A 20,808-nucleotide genomic window follows, 5' to 3' on the forward strand; every position below is an offset into this window, starting at 1 on the left:
TGTGTATCATGTGCACATCCGTCTTTCTGATCTAAATGGTATATCACATTTGTAACATTCAATAATTTAGGATGGAAAAGATGCAAATTGAGGCAAAGAAACGTGTTATCAGAAACCCTTATACCGTACAGTACGTTACTTCAAAATCTAGCCATTACTTCACTTAGCCGTCAATATTACAAGTTTCTGGCACCGCAGCATCTTGTTGTCGTATTTCATTTACATTGTTTGCTGGCTTTATTCAACAAAACTAGCATAAGCCTGGTATTTAGTGCAAGTTGGTGCTACTTTGCTTTATGGTCAGCGCAGTAAAAGACAGTATTATCATCAATGACGTTACTTGTTAAGCACTAAAATTCGTAACATGCAAAATCGTAAAAAAACAAAATCTTGCCTATGAAATGTTCTGCCTTTGTGCTTTGCTTTCTTTGTTTGCTCATTACCAAACCCGCAGACATAGCTAAAGTCCAGCATCTTCACATTGGCTTTTGTCTAAGTGTGGTGCAATGACTTTTGTCTTGGGAGCACTGTACAAATGTGGCGGTGGTATTGACGCATGCTCAGGGTCTGTATGTGATATCTAGTGTATATATCCAAGAAGTCATAGTCATAACGTTCACACAATGTCAAGCTGTAGCCTCATTAGATGTTGATATTTGGTTGTTTTTTGGTCGCGAAAGTGACCAAAAACTTTTTTTCGTTCTGTTATCGATGTGACAGATGTGAAATTGGTATTTGTTTGACTTCAATCAAATATAATGGTTGAAAACATTGACAGAGATATTTTTGATTACAGTAAAATACAAGTCTACACAAAAAAACCTAGAAAGGGTTTCACTTTTTTGGTGAAAACTTTTTTTTTTCATGACCAGGCTCACATTTGCATGGAATTGCTCCATTGAATAAAAACAGCTAACTGTGATGCAACATATGCAAGATGCAATGCGAAGGCCTGTTCGAGACACAATCTTGTTACTCAAAATCACTTTTAAACAGCCAGCTAAAGCCACATCGTGGTCAATTATGTAATGACCAGCGCAATAGGAGTGCCACAAATTCCTGTAGGCTGTTAACAAGAAGATATTATGATAATCAGATGCAAGTCATCTAACAACGCTGGTCAGAAGGGATTCACTTCTGCAAAAGCATGCAAGTAAAAAAAGTTTGCCAGCTTAAAATCAAGATTTTTTTTCACTATATGGTGCAAAGCTTAGTAAATCCTGACAGTAGCTTATGAACGGCAAAAAAAAGCTCGCACTGACACAAGCTGTTACTGAATCTGGCCCCTATTGATGTTATTCTTCGCAAACAAGTGCAACAATTGGAATCTTTTTGGCTCGAGACTTTCGGTCTCTTTCACTTTCATTGATTTTTTTTCTACATAAGAACCAGATTGCTATGCTGCTTACTGTTGCAAACTGATATTTTCTTCTTGTATCATTCTACTATGTATATATAGTCATGAACACATTTGTTTGTAGAGCAAGTAGATTGACCGTTTTCTGCCATGTATTATCCCCAGTCATTTCTCCCTATAGGTGATAAAATCGCAAGTTCAAATTACTTCCGTTCAGTTCAATTAAATTAAATTAAATTAAATTAAATTCATAATTTAGTTCAATTCGATTAGATTCGATTAGATTAGATTTGATTTGATTTGATTTAATTTATTCATTTTCTTGTGAGCTTAGTCCCTTAATAATCTTGGGTCGCCACAGCGGAATGAACCGCCAACTTATCCAGCAAGTTTTTACACAGCGGATGCCCTTCCAGCCGCAACCCATCTCTGGGTAACATCCACACACACATTTACACACACACTCATACACTACGGACAATTTAGCCTACCCAATTCACCTGTACCACATGTCTTTGGACTGTGGGAGAAACCGGAGCACCCAGAGGAAATTCACGCAAAGGCAGGGAGAACATGCAAACTCCACACAGAAACGCCAACTGAGCCGAGGTTCGAACCAAAGACCCAGCGACCTTCTTGCTGTGAGGCGACAGCACTACCTACTGCTCCACTGCCTCGCCTAATTTAATCTAATTTAATTTAATTTAATTCAAAGCATCTTTACAAAAGGTGCACATTATTCAGGGTTCATACACATTTTTACTACAAAAAATCCATGTAATTTAAGTCAATTTTCATGACCTAATGTTTCATGTAATGTCTACGTATACGTGGTAAATCATAAGAAACGTTCACATTTATTACAGCATTTCATAAAACACGCAATAGTTAAAATTCATTTTTGTATATATGTAAAATAGATGATGATGCTTACACAGCACTAATAATGTATGAGCAAGTCTATGGCCAAGAAAAGAAAAGAATAAAAACAACTAACATCCATTCCAGTATACAGATATTTGTCCAACTAATTTTAGATAATTTAATAGTTTGTTAAACTAGTAATAGTAGGTAAAACTACTTCTGTTATAAAGCTGCGATCACACTGCATGTTTCGCTCCATTGACTTCCATTTATAGACATGTGAATGCGGCAAACCAGAAAGTTAAAAGCTTGGTGAATTCTTACTTGCGAAATCACATCAGGTGATTGCGTTAGACCAATAGAAGATAATTTAAAATAAGAAATTTCAAATATGGAGCAATCGCTCAAATTTATTAATGTCATATCACATTGTTTAACCTCGCCCCTTTTCGCAGCGCTGTATGACGGAATTTAAGTTGCAACTTAAGTTGCTTTAGACAAACATGTCTGCAAAATAACTAAATGTAATTTCCATGACTTTTCCGAAATCATGTGGATTTTTCTGTTTTTCCAAAACTTTTCCAGGCCTGTAAAATGTCATGTCAAAATTCCATGACTTTTCCAGGTTTTCCATGACAGTATGACCCCTGATTATTACATTACAATCAAATATAAGTGGTTATATAGAAAAATAGTTAACCTGCAGTTTTATAGCATAAAGATTACGTTTATGTGTGCATGTTTAATGAAGTGTATTTGTGTATTAAGTGTATGTGTTTTCCATGAAAGTTCTAAAACAATCACAAAAACGAATATACTTTCACATTGCAGAATAAGGTTAGTAGTTACCTGACACAGATGCATTCTTGATTTCAAAGATGCCATTTTGCTGGAATATTTGCCACATGGGAAGCCACGTAGTCTGTAAAAACAGTAAAGAGAAAAGTTATATAAATGAAAAAAAAAGTCTGTTCAAAAGGAAACATGTATGTAAATGATGCCTTTTTATGCAGTATGTAAAAAAAAAAAAAAAAAACATGAAATATTTGTTATTCCAATAAATCCACATTTACTTTGGACCATGGGTGCCGCCATTGTTCTCAATGAAGAAATCTGTTGCAACTGTAAACAAAGCTCAAATGGGGACACAGAATAATGATATGGTGCCACTGTGAGCAGCTTTTGCTTGTAAAAAAAAAAGCAAAAGGTTGTTTTAGTGCTTGTTTTTGGGGGGATAACATAGTGTGTTCTTTTCTACAGATTTCCAAAAGGGTCATCATTTACATTATATTTTGTCATACAAGTCTTGATACGCAGGGTTAGGCCTGTCACAATAATCAATATTATCATGCAAAACATGAACATTCATTCATTCATTTTCCTTTGACTTAGGGTGCTTTCACACCTGTGAATCGATTCAGTTGTTCCGAAACAAGGATTAAAATTGTTATAGTGTTGCTCTTTGCGCTTGGAGCGGTTCGCTTTCACACGGCAAAGTTTCTAATCGAACCAAAAGAGCTAAAACAAGTCACATGAGAGTAAACTCTCCTCACATTGGTCGCTGGGTTTTAGGCTTGGGTGGTATCCAAATTTTGATACCGTAAAACCACCACAGCTTCACATTTTTTAAAAATTTTATTTTACAGCATTTACACCGGTTTCTGATACTGTGTAAATGTAAAAAATATACTTTTAACTTAGGTAAGCACTTAGAAATGTGTCTCAAATTCCAAAAGCAGTCTCTGACATTTGACATCTTTATTATTGTGGACACTATGATGACTCTAAACATTGTCAATTGGCCGATCACTATGACCGGATGTCTGCATGATGCTTGACAGATGTCGATTAAACAGTTTGCGGCTGACCGGAGAAATGCAGAGCAACTTTTTTTTTCACATGAGAACATTAGGTGGAAAAAAAAAAATACTGTGGTGCAACGAACATGAGTACATTTCTGTAGCTCAAGCAGGAGGGCCTCGTGCAAACATGATCAAGATGTGTGATGAGTCTGATCATAAAACAAAATGAACAGGATAAAAAAAAAAACTCCTTTTAAAGCTTAATTCTTACTGTACATCCATGCATATTTCTCACACTTGCGACATGCATCTAAAAAGACTTTTTTTTTTCTTCATGAACTTATATACACTATATAGTATAGTGTATGCTATATATACACTACCTGACAAAAGACTTGCCACCTATCCAGGTTTTAGGAACAGCAAATAATAACTGGACTTCTAGTTGATCATTTGGTATCAGAAGTGGCTTATATGAAAGGAAAAGGCCTCTAGATTACGCTTATTTTACCAAAATAAAAAAAGATCATGCCTTGATTTTGAATCATTAAATTAGGACAGTAAGGTCTTGTCACAATAGAAATAATGTATAGTATAGAATATAAAGTCATGCTGCAGTGGAAACAGAATGAATATTGTGCATTACTCCCATGAGCTTGGAGGACTGCATCCATACATCCCTGCAATGATTTAAATCACTTATTAATAAAGTCATCAGGAATGGCAAAGACAGCGTTCCTGCAGGACTCCCAGAGTTCATCAAAATCCTTTGGATTCATCTTCAATGCCTCCTCCTTCATCTCACCCCAAACATGCTTGATAATGTTCATGTTTGGTGACCGGGCTGGCCAATGCTGGAGCACCTTGACCTTCTTTGCTTTCAGGAACTTATATGTAGAGGCTGAAGTATGAGAAGGAGCGCTATCCTGCTGAAGAACTTGCCCTCTCCTGTGGTTTGTAATGTAAAGTTCAGCCCAATTGTCTTGATACCTCAAGCTGTTGATGTTGCCATCCACTCTGCAGATCTCTTACACGTGCCCATACTGAATGTAACACCAAACCATGACTTTTCGTTTTCCAAACTTGATTGATTTACAATGACTGGGTTCCAGTAAGTCTTCTGCAGTATTTGTGATGACTGGGATGCAGTTCAACAGATGATTCATCTGAAAAATCGATCTTCTGCCACTCTTCCAAATTATTATGTGTTGCTCTTACAGCTGGGATTGATGACAAGACTTTTGTCAGGTAGTGTATGTAATGATTGTTGTACTATAAATGTAATGACTATATTGTACGGGTCAACTGTATATGAAGAGTTCATATTCAAAAACTATTATTCTAAAGTGCCGTCTGAAATGGTTCTCTGAAATAAGATTTTTTATCAGCCTCTTGTGTTTATGTTTAGCAGTGTTGTGCAGGTTCCTTTAAAAGAGTAAGTAGTTATAGTTACTAGTTACTTTTCACAAATAGTAACTGAGTTACATAATTATAAAAGTAACTAACTACCAGGAAAAGTAACTTTTGCGTTACTTTAAAAAAACCTAATTTGTCAAATGTCTATAAAATAAATATTAACAAACATTCTTGCCTTTTACCTCAATAAGGGAAAAGTAGTGCTTATATTTCCATTTTACAAACGTTACCTTTGAACTTGTTGGAATTGCTATCGTTCTGACTCCTGGTCGTTGGTGTGTGCCACTGACTGTGCGTGTGCGCATGTGTGAACACCCACTCTACTCTGCCTCTGATTGGCAAACGATGGAAATGTACTCTATCTAAGCCAATCATCACATTCTCAATTACACCATGCTCACAGACTTACCAGTCATCATCACTGGTTGGTTATGTCTCCCGCCCCAGCCCCGAACATACACACATCCCAGAGAAAGAGAGGTCCTATGGCTGAGAGAGATGCTGCTCGTATGAAAACCGATTTATTGTTCTCAATAATAGTAACACGCATTTTACTGTGAGTAACGGTAACATCATTGTAACAGGGAAATAGCAATTCATTTGATTACTTGTTACCGAATAAAGTTTCAATGTTAGGAACGTTGTTTATTTATAGCGCTGGTATTCGCATCACTATTGTTCAGTAATTCCAATTTTAAAAAATATATAAATTTATCTTCGATATAAAAGTGAATTTACAGAACCCACACAAGAAGACTCGTTTTGGAAATTTCAGATGGGACTTAGAGAGACTTTTCCATCTGAACTCTTTATATTCTGTCTTGATACCCCAATCCCAACCCTAGTTCCTACAGTCACACAGAGAGCATTTTACATTTTGACAGTAACCCAGAGGAAACCCACGCCAACACGAGGAGAACATGCAAATCCCACACAGAAATTCCAACTGACCCAGCCGGGACTCGAACCAGCGACCTTCTTACTCATGGTGGCTCAGTGGCTAACCACTGAGCCACCATGCCGCCCTGCACTTACATTTGCAAAAACAGTTCAGTTACCTTAATCGATTTGTGTTGGGACAACTCGAAGGAATCCAGCACACACACACACACACACACACACACACACACACACACACACACACACACACACACACACACACACACACACATACACACACAGGGCAACCCACAGTCAAGAAATTCGCCTTGATTTCATTTAAACGTGGGCGTCATGAGAAAACCAAACCCATCTAAACAGACCACTGGCACCACCATGACTCACATCAGAGAATCCTGTCAAACCATTTTCCAGTGAAACTCTTGGGTTTAATCAGTCTGATTATTGTGGATTTTATAGCATTGATCTTGAAGAGTCATGTGTTAGGTGCAAAAGTACCTAAATATTTGAGAGGTGGTTTTTCGATGTGCTTTTAGCACAGTATAAAAATAACAGTTATAATAAAAAACAATGGTAACACTTTAGTTTAGGTCACAATTCATGCTACTGACTACTGGTTTATTGCCTGCCTGTTATTAAGATAGGAATGGTTCATTAGTAGTTATAAAATATGATCTTATTCTGCCACCCTAATCCTACCCAAAACTTAAACCCAACCTTATAACTATTAATAAACAGCTACTTAGCAGTTATTAAGCTAGTAGTGTTAGTTAATAGTTTGATAATACCGTAAATTGTGACATGAAGTGTTACTAAAACATTTGCCATAAACTTGAAGGAAACTGACATAGACATTTGAAAACCCACAAACCAACTAGTAACTGCTGGTCACAAGATACAGACGTGTACAAGAAGACATATAAAAGATAAAAACTAGCAATTCTGTTTTATTTACAACACTATTTACTTAGCTTTTAATTTAGGTATTCAAACTATTACTAAAGCAAATGAAATTACAATTTTAAGTGATACTAAAACATCATGGCGTGACATACATAAGCATTGCTAATTTATTTTAGTATATGGTGATTTCTCAATGTGCTTTCGCTTTAGCACAGTTTAAGAAATAATAATGATAAAAACGTTAACATTGTAGTTTAGTTTGCAATTTATACTATGTAAATGTAATGTCTATTTATATAGCGCATTTATCGTGTATGGCCATACACCCAAAGCGCTTCACAATCATGAGGAGGGGGGTCTCTCCACACCACCACCAGTGTGCAGCATCCGCGTGGATGATGCAACGGCAGCCACAGGATTACGGCGCCAGTGCGCTCACCACACACCAGCTATTGGTGAAATGAACAGACAGTGATGAAGCCAATTCAGTGGATGGGGATGATTGAGAGGCCATGATGGAGGGAATTTGGCCAGGACACCAGGGTTACACTCCTACACTTTACGAGAAGTGCTATGGGATTTTTAATGACCACAGAGAGCCAGGACCTAAGTTTAACGTCTCTATCTCTAACGTCTATTATTAAGATATGAACTGTTCATTAGTGCAGTAGTTATAAAATATGATCTCATCCCTAATTCCAAAAGCTGAACTCAACTTCTACCTTACTAACTATTAACAAACAGCTACTTAGTAGTTTATTAAGCTGGTAGTGTTAATTAATGGACTGTTAATACCGTGAATTTTTACCTAAACTACAGTGTTGCCAAAATCTTCGCTATAAACTTGAAGGAAACCGTTTTGAGATTTTTAATGACAATAGAGACAGAAGTTTAACATCTCGTCCGAAAGACAAATACTATTGACTACTTGCTTAATACCTGTCTATTATTAAGATTAACTGTTCATTAGTAGTTAAAAAGTATGATCTCATCCCTAATCTCAAAATCGAAACCCAACTTCTACTTTACTAATAATAAACAGCTCATTAGTTTTATGAAGCTATATCACTGAAAGAAAATATTCAAAGATGATTCCTTGGATTTGCTCAATTTTTTTTTTACGTTAAGAGGTTGTAAACTATTTATTTGGGCTGAACTTAAACCAACAAATTAAGTTGAACATTATTAAACTTAATTTGTTTGTTTAAATTCAACACAAATAACAGTTGCAACAGTTCTGCATGCAACACCTTTTTTAGTAGTGTTAGTTAATGGTTTGTTAGTACTGTAAATTGTGATCCAATCTAAAGTGTTACCAAAAAGTTTGCCATAAACTTGAAGGAAACTGACATAGACATTTGAAAACCCACAAACCGGCTAGTATCTGCTGGTCACAAGATACAGAAGTGAACAAGAAGACGTATAAAATATATAAACTAGCAATTCTGTTTTATTTACATTACTCTTCATTTAGCTTTTAATTTATCTAAAATTTAAAAAAAGCAATTCACTTTTACTAAAAACAATTAATATTACAATTTTAAGTGACACTAAAATATCATAGTGTGACACATGCATTAGCATTGCAAATTAATTTTATTATATGGTGATTTCTCGATGTGCTTTCGCTTTAGCACAGTATAAAAAAATAATAATAAAAAACTTTGCTAACATTGTAGTTTAGGTTGCAATTCATATGTAAATATAATGTCTATTTATATAGCGCATTTATCGTGTATGGCCATACACCCAAAGCGCTTCACAATCATGAGGAGGGGGGTCTCTCCACACCACCACCAGTGTGCAGCATCCGCCAGGATGATGCAATGGCAGCCACATGACAACGGCGCCAGTGCGCTCACCACACACCAGCTATTGGTGAAATGAACAGACAGTGATGAAGCCAATTCAGTGGATGGAGATGATTGGGAGGCCTTGATGGGTAAGGGCTGATGGAGGGAATTTGGCCAGGACACCAGGGTTACACTCTTACTCTTTACAAGAAATGCCATGGGATTTTTAATGACCACAGAGAGTTAGGACCTTATTTCAATGTCTCATCCGAAAGACAGATACTACTTGTATCAGACTACTTGCTCATTGCCTGTCTATTATTAAGATATGAACTGTTCATTAGTAGTTCTAAAGTATAACTCATCCCCAATCACAAAACTTAAACTCAACTTCTACCTTATAACTATATAAACAGCTCATTATTAAGCTGGTAGTGTAAATGGTTTGTTAATACTGTGAATTGAAACTGATATAGACATTTGGAAACCCACACACTAACTAGTAACTGCTGGTTACAAGATAGACGTATACAAGAAGGCATATAAAAGCTATAAACTAGCAATTTTGACGTTTCACTCTATTTGGAGGTAAAACGTCCAAGGAATTACTTGAATTTGGCATGGAAGGGATGTTGTGATAGACGTTTCTCCCTATTTTTTATGTAAATCTAAGTAAAACGGTTTCTTGAACTGGACAAAAATGCGAGATGGGGTTTGATTTTGTCCATGGGAGTTGATTGGATGATTGTGGTGTGCTGTTGATGGATCTCATGTGAGTGACAGGTTGATCTTGTGCCAACAAACACCAATCAGAGAAAGGATGTTCTTGATGAGGGAGGTGTTTTTTTTTTTTTGATAGATAACTACAAATGCATAATAAATAAGTGAAAATAGATCTATTAAAAAAGTAAATAATTAAATAAAATAGATTGTGTTTGCCAGTATTTGTGAAATTTAAATTTTCAATAATTTTATAAACACATTATTTTTATAATATAAATAAATAATTGAAGAATTTAAAAAACAATATTACACTATATTAAAGAATATTATGTTATATTATAATATATTAAATTATTATTAAATATTATATTATTTTAAACAATGGTATTATATCATATTATATTATTACATAACATTATATTGTATTATATTATATTACAATAGTATAGTGTATTATTATTAAAATTATATTATATTAAACAGTATTATATATTATATTATTTTAAATTACATTACAGTAGATTATATTATATTACAATATTGTATTATATTATATTACAAAAATTTATTATATTATTATTAAATATTAAATTATATAATTATTAAATATTATATTATATTAAACAGTATTATATTATATTATATTACATTACATTATATTGTTACAATATTATTTTATATTAAAAAGGTTTATTTTATTATATTATATTATATTATATTATATTATATTATATTATATTATATTATATTATATTATATTATATTATATTATATTATATTATATTATATTACATTAGAGTGAAATAGCCTTGTGAAATGAAGTAAGCAAGACTTCCTTGATTGACCAATATCACCAGAAAAACCCTGACGGTCAACCAGTCCCACCAGCTATACCTAAATCAGCATCAACCCATCTAAACCAGCACGCAACTAGCCTCAACCGGTTTTCTCGATTCCTGTTTATTTCTGCGCACCGTCAAAACTTCCACTGATAAACAACTCATCAATGTATTGCAGAATGGAAGATGGAAAATGACCTCAGCACTATGCGATGCTTATGATGAGATAAATACAACTGCAGCTTTAGTGGACAGACTTTATGACACGTCCAGTGACTCATGGAAACTGCAGACCTAAAATCAGTAGTGCTCAAAATCAATTCTCTCGCATTGTTTTTTTCTAAAGAAACAGTCAAAAGAGGCGTTGAGTCATGGCTTATGAGTCTAAAAATTAATAATAACCCAAATAAAAAAGAAAAGACAAAACCCACACATATGCATAAATCAAAATGTCAACAAGTGTCTTTAACATTTAAGTCAATGCTACAATAATTACGCAACGCATGATGTGTTTAATTTCACTTTATCAAAATAAATAATATGAAAATGAGAAAACATCTAGAAATAAATATTAACATTTAATATACATTCACTGGCCACTTTATTAGGTACACCTTACTGGTACCGGGTTGGTGCCCCTTTTGCCTTCAGAACTGCCTAATCCTTTGAGGCATAGATTCAACAAGGGACTGGAAATATTCCTTAGAGATTTTGGGCCATATTGACATGATACCATTATGCAGTTGCTGCAGATTTGACGGCTGCACATCCATGGCGCGAATCTCCCGTTCCACCACATCCCAAAGGTGCTCTATTAGATTGAGTTCTGGTAATTGTGGAGGCCATTCGAGTACAGTGAACTCATTGTCATGTTCAAGAAACCAGTCTGAGATGATTCGCGCTTTATGACATGGCGCGTTATGCTGCTGGAAGTAGCCATCAGAAGATGAGTACACTGAGGTCATAAAGGGATGGACATGGTCAGCAACAATACTCAGGTAGGCTGTGGTGCTGACACGATGCTCTATTGGTACTAATGGGCCCAAAAAGTGCCAAGAAAATACCCCCCAGAGTATTACACCACCACCACCAGCCTGAACAATTGATACAAGGCAGTATGGATCCATGCTTTCATGCCGTTGATGCCAAATTCTGACCCTACAATCTGAATGTCACAGCAAAAAAAATCACACCAGGCAATAGTTTTCCAATCTTCTATTATTCGTTTTTGGTGAGCCTGTGTGAATTGTAGCGCCAGTTTCCTGTTCTTAGCTGACAAGAGTTGCACGTGGTGTGGTCTTCTGCTGCTGTCAGCCTCAAGGTTGGACGTGTTGAGCGTTCAGAGATGCTCATCTGCCTTTTTGAGTTACTTTTCTATCAGCTTAAACCAGTCTGGCCATTCTCCTCTGACATCAACAAGGCATTTGCGCCCATAGATCTGCCGCTCACTGGATATTTTCTCTTCTTCAGAACATTCTCTGTAAACCCTAGAGATGGTTGTGTGTGAAAACCCCAGTAGATCAGCAGTTTCTGAAATAGTCAGACCAGCCCATCTGGCAACCAACAACCATGCCATTTTCAAAGTCACTTAAATCCCCTTTCTTCCCCATTCTGATACTCGGTTTGAACTGCAGCAGTTCGTCTTGACCATTTCTACATGCCTAAATGCATTGAGTTGCTGCCATGTGATTGGCTGATTAGAAATTTGCATTAACAAAAAGTTGGACAGGTGTACCTAATAAAGTGGCCGGTAAGTGTACCGTCACAACACATTTTAATGGCTTCATGACAGTCATGTTTATGACAGATTTATGACCAACTTGTTGTCTTGGCAATGTCAGCATAAACTAGAAGCTGCAATTTGTTTTTGTTTTGTTTTTTCGTATTGTGACGCAGTTAACAGAAAATTGGAATATTAAATGGAAAAACAGTAGGCGTGTCTTGTTTTTTTTTACTGTGAGCTGATTGGATGTAGTAAAGTAGGGATTTCATTAAGAGAGGTTGGGAAAAGGGTTTGGGAGAGTTATTACAAACTAACAGACACCTCCTGCTCACCATTTCTGTTTGTTGTCAAAACTGACAGCTGAAGGGGCGTGGTTAAATATGTTAGCCACGCCCATTACCTCAGACAGACCTAATCTGAGAATTGACCCGCAAAGTAACAGGGAGTGCATTTTCAGATTTCAATTAAAGACGAGAAAAGTAAAGTTTGAAGAAAACTTTATGGTGGCTTGAGAAAGCCTAGTCTGAATGTTTAAAATAGGTTTAAAGTTTAAATAATCAAAGTAGTTTAAGAAATTTGAAACAGTTTTAACTACATATAGGTTAGCATGTTTCTAGTATTGATTGGCATGTTTCTTGTAAGGCAGTTGATAGGGTGTTCTGATTGGTTGCTAGTTGGCTGCTAAGATGGTGCTAGGCAGTTGCTAGGGTGTTCTGAGTGGTTGCTAAGGCATTACTAGGCGGTTGTAAGGATGTTCCAGATGGTTTCTAAGATGTTGCTAGGCAGTTGCTTGGGTGTTCTGAGCGGTTGCTAGGGTGTTGCTAGATGGTTGCTAGGGTGCCCTGAGTGGTTGAAAGACGGTAGCTAAGGTGTTGCTAGGTGGTTGTTAGGCAATTGCTTAGGTGTTCTAGGTTGTTGCTAAGGTGTTGCTAGGCAGTTGCAAAAGTGTTCTAGGTTGTTGCTAAGGTGTTGCTAGGCGGTTGCTGAGGTGTTGCTAGGTGGTTGCTAGGGTGTTCTGAGTGGTTGCTAGGTAGTTGCTAAGATGGTGCAAGGCAATTGCTATGGTGTTTTGAGTGGTTGCTAAGGCATTGCTAGGCGGTTGCTAGGATGTTCCAGGTGGTTTCTAAGATGTTGCTAGGTGGTTGCTAAGGTGTTGCTAGGCGGTTGCTAGGGTGTTCTGAGTGATTTCTAGGGTGTTCTGAGTTGTTGCTAAGGTGTTGCTAGGTGGTTGTTAGGCAATCACTTAGGTGCTCTAGGTTGTTGCTAAGGTGTTGATAGGTGGTTGCTAGGATGTTCCAGGTGGTTTCTAAGATGTTGCTGGGTGGTTGCTAAGGTGTTGCTAGGCGGTTGCTAGGGTGTTCTGAGTGGTTTCTAGGGTGTTCTGAGTTGTTGCTAAGGTGTTGCTAGGTGGTCGTTAGGGAAATCGCTTAGGTGCTCTAGGTTGTTGCTAGGCGCTTACTAAAGTGTTCTAGGTTGTTGCTTAGCTATATCTCGGGTGTTCTGAGGTGTTGCTAGGTGGTTGCTAAGGTGTTCTGAGTAGTTGCTAGGCAGTTGCTAACATAAGTTAGCATGGTTCTAGCATGAATTATCATGCTAGCATGTTTCTAGCATAATATAAACTAGCATGCTGTTAGCATGAATTTAGTATGAATTAGCATGTTTCTAGTATGGATTGGTATGGTGTTAGAATGTCCAATGTAAAGTCAATGGCAGTTTTTTATAATAGAAGTCTATGGGACTGCTGCTAGGGTGTCGTAAGTGGTTGCTAGGGTGTGACTAGTAAGTTGAAAGGTCATCAGTGGTTGGCAGATTGGTAGTCTGAGTTAAATGAGCCCAACTATAAGTCTGTATGACAGTCTGGCGCAAAGTTATGAGGTCACAAAGTTTGGTCCAATGTTAAGTCAATGGGGCTTTTCCAAAATTTCAGGTCCGTTTTCGGAAAACCAAAAGTCGGATCAGTTGGAAAAGATATAGCAACCTGAGTCAGACCAGTTTAAAGGTCTGGAGTGTGTTTGGTGTTTGAAAGGTCTAGAAGGAGATGCATATAGAAATTAGTCTCAGGAGGAGAAGAAGATTATTAAGTTTATGTAGTATAACAGTATGTTGGCTTTTTTTATTTTCAAAGGGCAAGCTATTTTTTTATTTCTTAATGACATGCACAGATGAATTGTTCACCCCAAAATTGGCAAGTGATTAGTAAGCTAACAAAATCCCTATGGTTAGTTTTGATTTCATGTGCACTTTAAAGTGTGACCTTAACACATTACGACTGACACAATTTATGCAAATAATGAAATGAGAATAAACCATTGGCCAGTACACCTGATGACTGATGCCCGTGTGATCTTGATGAAACGGAGTGGGTCTTTATCAGATCTCAGTCACGCTTCCTGTTTTTGACAGGCAGACAGATTTCACAGATGATTCTGCAAAAAAATAAGAAGCAAAACAATACCCGTTTTATAAGACGCTCAGACGGCATGTGTGTGAGCGTCTGCCGCAGCAGAAGTGAGAAACAGTTTACCGTTGCAATAGTGCTGCTTCCGGTCTGAATGGGGGAAACTAAAGCGTCTGGCTGCTTGGTTGTCACGCAAAGGCCCCGGCTAATCATCACAGCACCGTTGGGCCCTCAGACGCAGAAACAGGAAGTGAGCAGGCGACAGAGGAAGTTGTTGGTTTTTTGATGGCCATTGCAGTGGTTTTCAGACTTCTCTCACAGAAAGGGGAGACAGTCAGATGTTCGGCGTGGGAACGGACCAGAGGCTGCTATTTATCCTTGGAGAAATGTGTTTTTCTTTTTTTTTTGCACGTCAATATAAGAATATGCAGAGTTTTACCTGTTATTTAGTGCTCTCTCTAAAAATGTAGTTCATTAAACGCAATTGTTTTAATATCTGCCTTGATCTAAATTATATTTTCAGTTTATATTCACATATAGTCTTGATTTAATTGACTTGTGATTGAAAACTCATAGTCAAAATACACTCTATACAATGCTAGGTTGTCATAATCCAATGCAGAGTATGTTTTTCAACTAAATTTAAAGGGATAGTTCACCCAAAATTAAATTTTACTCACTATTTACGGTACTGTCTCACTCTTTTCATGGTTATAAAGCTTCATGAGTTTCTTTATTCTGTTGAACACAAAAGAAGATGCTTTGAAGAATGTTACATACCACTAACAATAGACTTTCATAGTCAATTCCACACTTTATTATTTATAATGACGTAATAAATAAGTTATACACATTTAACTTGATGTTTTGGGTCATTTTAATTGATGTACATTAAAATAACATGTTAAATTAGATTGATTAATAGGGATAGTTCACGCAAAAATTTAAATGAACTAATCATTAATCGTCTCATGCAGTTTTAACCCATTTTTACTTTCTTTTTTTCTGTTGAACACAAAAGAAGATGCTTTGAAGAATGTTAGATACCAGTAACAATTTACTTCCATAGTCAATTCCACACTTTATTATTTATAATGACGTAATAAATAAGTTATACACATTTAACTTGATGTTTTGGGTCATTTTAATTGATGTACATTGAAATAACATGTCAAGTTAGTTTGATTAATAGGGATAGTTCACGCAAAAATGAAAATTAACTAATCATTAATCGTCTCATGCAGTTTTAATCTATTTTGAGTTTTTTTATTCTGTTGAACACAAAAGAAGATGCTTTGAAGAATGTTAGATACCAGTAACAATTTACTTCCATAGTCAAGTCCACACTTTATTATGTATAATGACGTTATAAATAAGTTATACACCTTTAACTTGATGTTTTGGGTCATTTAATTGATGTACATTGAAATAACATGTCAAGTTAGTTTGATTAATAGGGATAGTTCATGCAAAAATGAAAATTAACTAATCATTAATCATCTCCTGTAGTTTTAATCTATTTTGAGTTTCTTGTAGAACACAAAAGAAGATGCTTTGAAGAATGTTAGAAACCAGCAACAATTTATTTCCATAGTCAAGTCAACACTTTATTATGTATAATAAAGTTATAAATAAGTTATACATATTTAGGCAAGGCAAGGCAAGGCAAGGCAAGTTTATTTATATAGCACATTTCATACACAGTGGCAATTCAAAGTGCTTTACATAAACAGGAATAAAAAAGACAAGTTTAGGAAAATAAAATGCAGACAATAAAAAATATTAAAAACAGATAAAAACAAATTAAAATGAGTTAAAATAGGTTATAAAAGAATGAAAAAGAAAACGAAAAACATAATAGTGCGATCTGTCGGACGCAGCACAGTGCTCATTCAGTAAAGGCACAGCTAAACAGATGTGTTTTCAGTCTTGATTTGAATGTGCCTAATGTTGGAGCACATCTGATCATTTCTGGAAGCTGATTCCAGCAGCAAGGGGCGTAGTGGCTGAAGGCAGATTCACCCTGCTTAGACTGAACTCTTGGAACTTCTAGTTTATATGATCCTAAAGATCTGAGTGATCTGTTAGGTTTGTATTCAGTGAGCATATCTGTAATGTATTGAGGTCCTTGGCCATTTAGGGATTTATAGACCAGTAATAATACTTTAAAATCTATTCTGAATGTAACTGGCAGCCAGTGTAGAGACCTGAGGACAGGTGTGATGTGCTCTGATTTTCTGCTTCTGGTCAGAATTCTGGCTGCAGCATTCTGGATGAGCTGCAACTGTCTGACTGTCTTTTTGGGAAGACCAGTGAGGAGTCCATTACAGTAATCCACCCTGCTGCTGATAAAAGCATGAACAAGTTTCTCTAAGTCTTCACTAGAAACAAAGCATCTGATTCTTGCTATGTTTTTGAGATGATAGTATGCTGATTTACTGACTGCTTTGACATGACTGTTGAAACTCAGATCTGACTCCAGCGTCACACCAAGATTCTTGACCTTATTTTTTGTCGTTTGACCTTTAGAGCCAAGGTACGCATTCACCTTGAGAACCTCATCTCTGTTCCCAAACGCAATGACTTCAGTTTTCTCTTTGTTTAACTGAAGAAAGTTTTGGCACATCCAATTTTTAATTTCATCAATGCATTGGCAGAGGGTGTCAATGGGGCTGTAGTCATTAGGCACTAAGGCTAGGTAGATCTGAGTGTCATCAGCATAGCTGTGGTAGGAGATTTGATTCTTTCTCATTATTTGGCTCAGAGGGAGCATGTAAAGGTTGAACAGGAGAGGTGCCAGAATCGAGCCTTGTGGGACTCCACATGTCATGGGTGTCCACCTCGACCTATGATCACCTATACTGACATAGTAACCTCTCCCTTCAAGGTAAGATCTGAACCATTTGAGGACTGTCCCAGACAGCCCAACCCAGTTTTCCAGCCTATCCAGAAGTATGCTGTGATCGACAGTGTCAAATGCAGCACTGAGATCCAGCAATACCAGCACTGTTATTTTACCTGAATCTGTGTTTAGACGTATATCATTGATTATCTTTATAAGAGCGCTCTCTGTACTGTGATGTGCTCTGAAACCAGATTGAAAATTGTCTAAACACCCCCTGAAGTTTAAGAACTTGTTGACCTGGTTAAAAACAACTTTTTCAATGATTTTGCCAATGAAAGGGAGATTTGAGATTGGCCTGTAATTGTTCAATAGGGTGTTATCCAGATTGCTCTTCTTCAAGAGGGGTTTAACAATTGCAGTTTTAAGTGAGTTTGGAAAAATCCCTGATAGAAGTGAAGCATTTACCACTTTTAGGAGATCCATTTCTAAACAGGTAAACACCGTTTTGAAGAATGATGTGGGGAGCGTGTCAAGACTGCAGGTTGATGTTTTTATAATTTGCACCATTTAACTTGATGTTTCAAGTCATTTTAATTGATGTACGTTAAAATAACATGTCAAGTTTGTTTGATTGTTAGTAAGAGACAGTTCACGCAAAAATGAAAATGAACTAATCAATAATCGTCTCATGCAGTTTTAACCTATTTTTACTTTCTTTTTTTTCTGTTGAACACAAAAGAAGATGCTTTGAAGAATGTTAGATACCAGTAACAATTTACTTTTATAGTCAATTCCACAATTTATTATTTATAATGACGTTATAAATAAGTTATACACATTTAACTTGATGTTTTGGGTCATTTTAATTGATGTACATTGAAATAACATGTCAAGTTAGATTGATTAATAGGGATAGTTTACGCAAAAATTAAAATTAACTAATCATTAATCATCTCCTGTAGTTTTATTCTATTTTGAGTTTCTTTATTCTGTTGAACACAAAAGAAGATGCTTTGAAGAATGTTAGAAACCAGCAACAATTTACTTCCATAGTCAAGTCCACACTTTATTATGTATAATAAAGTTATAAATAAGTTATACACATTTAACTTGATGTTTCAAGTCATTTTAATTGATGTACGTTAAAATAACATGTCAAGTTTGTTTGATTATTAGTTAGAGACAGTTCACGCAAAAATGAAAATTAACTAATCATTAATCGTCTCATGCAGTTTTAACCCATTTTTACTTTCTTTTTTTCTGTTGAACACAAAAGAAGATGCTTTGAAGAATGTTAGAAACCAGTAACAGTTTACTTCCATAGTCAAGTCCACACTTTATTATGTATAATAAAGTTATAAATAAGTTATACACGAGTGGGAGGCAGTAGTTTATGGTATAGGGGGTACTGTGAGAGATGTTAGGAGTAAACTCATACATTATAAGATAATTAATCGATATTACTGGACCCCAGTAAGAATGCATAGGATAGTATTAGGAAAAAATAAACACTGTTGGAAATGTGGTCATTCTGTGGGCACTTTTTTACATTTAATGTGGAGCTGTCATTTTGTGGCTCCATTCTGGACTCCCAGGAGTCTGTCTTTTTGGTGATGCATCCACTTTACAGAACGTAATATCTAAAGCACAGACTGGGCTAGTCGTCGCAGGATGTATTATTGTTGCGAGACTGGTGCTGCGAACTCAGATACTTAAGAATTGGATTGAACTGATGACTTCTACTGCATCATATGAGCGAATGTTGGCAAGACTTAAGGAATCCACCCATACTTTTAATCAGAAATGAGGTAGCTTTTTGCAATATTTGGAAAACACATAAAAAGAATATTGAAGGGTTGTCAATTTGACCGTCTGTTATATTGTATTGTATTATTTTATATTTGTTATGATTTTTGTTTTGCTATTATTTTAATTATAATTTGCTTACATTATTTTCCTGAATGTCGTTTTTGTATTGTGAATTTTATGTTGTGAGGGGTATAAAAGTTAAAAATCAAATAAAAAAAATCAATTACAAAAATTATATAAGTTATACACATTTTAACTTGATGTTTTAAGTCATTTCACTTGGTGTACGGTCAAATAGCGTCAAGTTTGTTAGATTGTTAGGGATAGTTCATGCAGAAATGAAAATTAACCAATTATTAATTGTTCCTCGTGTAGTTTTAACCTATATTTTGAGTTTCTTCTGTTGAACACAAAAGAAGATGCTTTGAAGAATGTTAGAAACCAGTAACAATTTACTTCCATAGTCAAATCCAAACTTAATGGGGTGTAATCAGGGCTTCTGGTGAATTGTCATCCCATACAAAATTACTGCGTTTAAGATCTGATTTCTTTAAAAAACAGTGATCGGCACTGCCTGGCTGACGATATAAAGTAGACCAAACAAGAAACACTGCATTAAATTATATTTTTACGCACTAAGTCTTTAAAATATGGAAATTAAATTTTACCCCAGTATTGAGAATGGAGTTTTTGCAATAGCCTGCTGCTAATGATGGCATCTTTCATCTCTTTTTATGCTTTAACAAACAAATGGATGCTTAAGTCTATTTAACTGATTATATTTTAATGACATTACAATGTCGATGTAAAAACCTTATGAAATCGAAAATAGTCACATAAAGCTTTCACTTGAAGTTCAACACTGGCTGAAAAACACTAGCTGTGCTTACAGGCCATTGATGTTTTAGGCCATTTGAATGGATGCACATTAAAATAAATTGTAAAGTTAGTTTGATTCAGCTTAAAAAATTAAGGATGCAACAAAATTATTCACAGTCAAAATACACTGTAAAAAATGTCAGTTTGTCTTCATCCAATGTTGAGTACATGGTTTTCAATGAAATTTAAAGGGATGGTTCACCCAAAATTAAATTTGACTTACTATTTACTCTACTTTCTCTCTCAAGTGGTTACAAACCTTTATCGCAGTGACAGATTTGTACCTTTACTTCTGTTACATTCCTGTATATTTCTGTGTTGCGTAATTATTATTTATATATATATATTTTTTTTGCTAGTCTCTTTCTTTCTCTCTCTCTCCGTGCTCGCTTGCTCTCTACCTCTCTCCCGCTTCCACCTATACAGTGGCTCCGATTGGCTACCGCTGCCCAGCTGTTTGCCGTGCCCCCCTTGACGTCATCCAAGGACTCCAATCCAGCCGCTGCCACCGTGGCATAAAAGTGGTGACAGGACGCTACTCTGGAGGCCCTGAATTT

At 35.9% G+C, this 20,808-nt stretch overlaps 1 protein-coding gene across 16 annotated transcripts in view; it reads right to left on the reverse strand.

The window, feature by feature from the left end:
* The window catches only part of runx3 (RUNX family transcription factor 3), a 269,009-nt gene that overhangs the window by 151,304 nt on the left and 96,897 nt on the right, over positions 1 to 20,808 (reverse strand). For 12 of the 16 annotated variants that reach the window (XM_073919902.1, XM_073919909.1, XM_073919900.1 and 9 more), the window contains one exon: positions 3,071 to 3,143. The gene's annotated coding sequence lies outside the window, so the exon portion shown is untranslated. Of the gene's footprint in view, positions 1 to 3,070; positions 3,144 to 14,642; positions 14,747 to 14,844; positions 15,096 to 15,398; positions 15,457 to 20,808 lie in introns of those variants that run through there. The other 4 variants (XM_073919912.1, XM_073919906.1, XM_073919908.1 and 1 more) reach the window with 3 other exon arrangements.

Source organism: Danio rerio, chromosome 13 (assembly GCF_049306965.1).
Source record: "Danio rerio strain Tuebingen ecotype United States chromosome 13, GRCz12tu, whole genome shotgun sequence".
Lineage (NCBI taxonomy): Eukaryota > Metazoa > Chordata > Actinopteri > Cypriniformes > Danionidae > Danio > Danio rerio.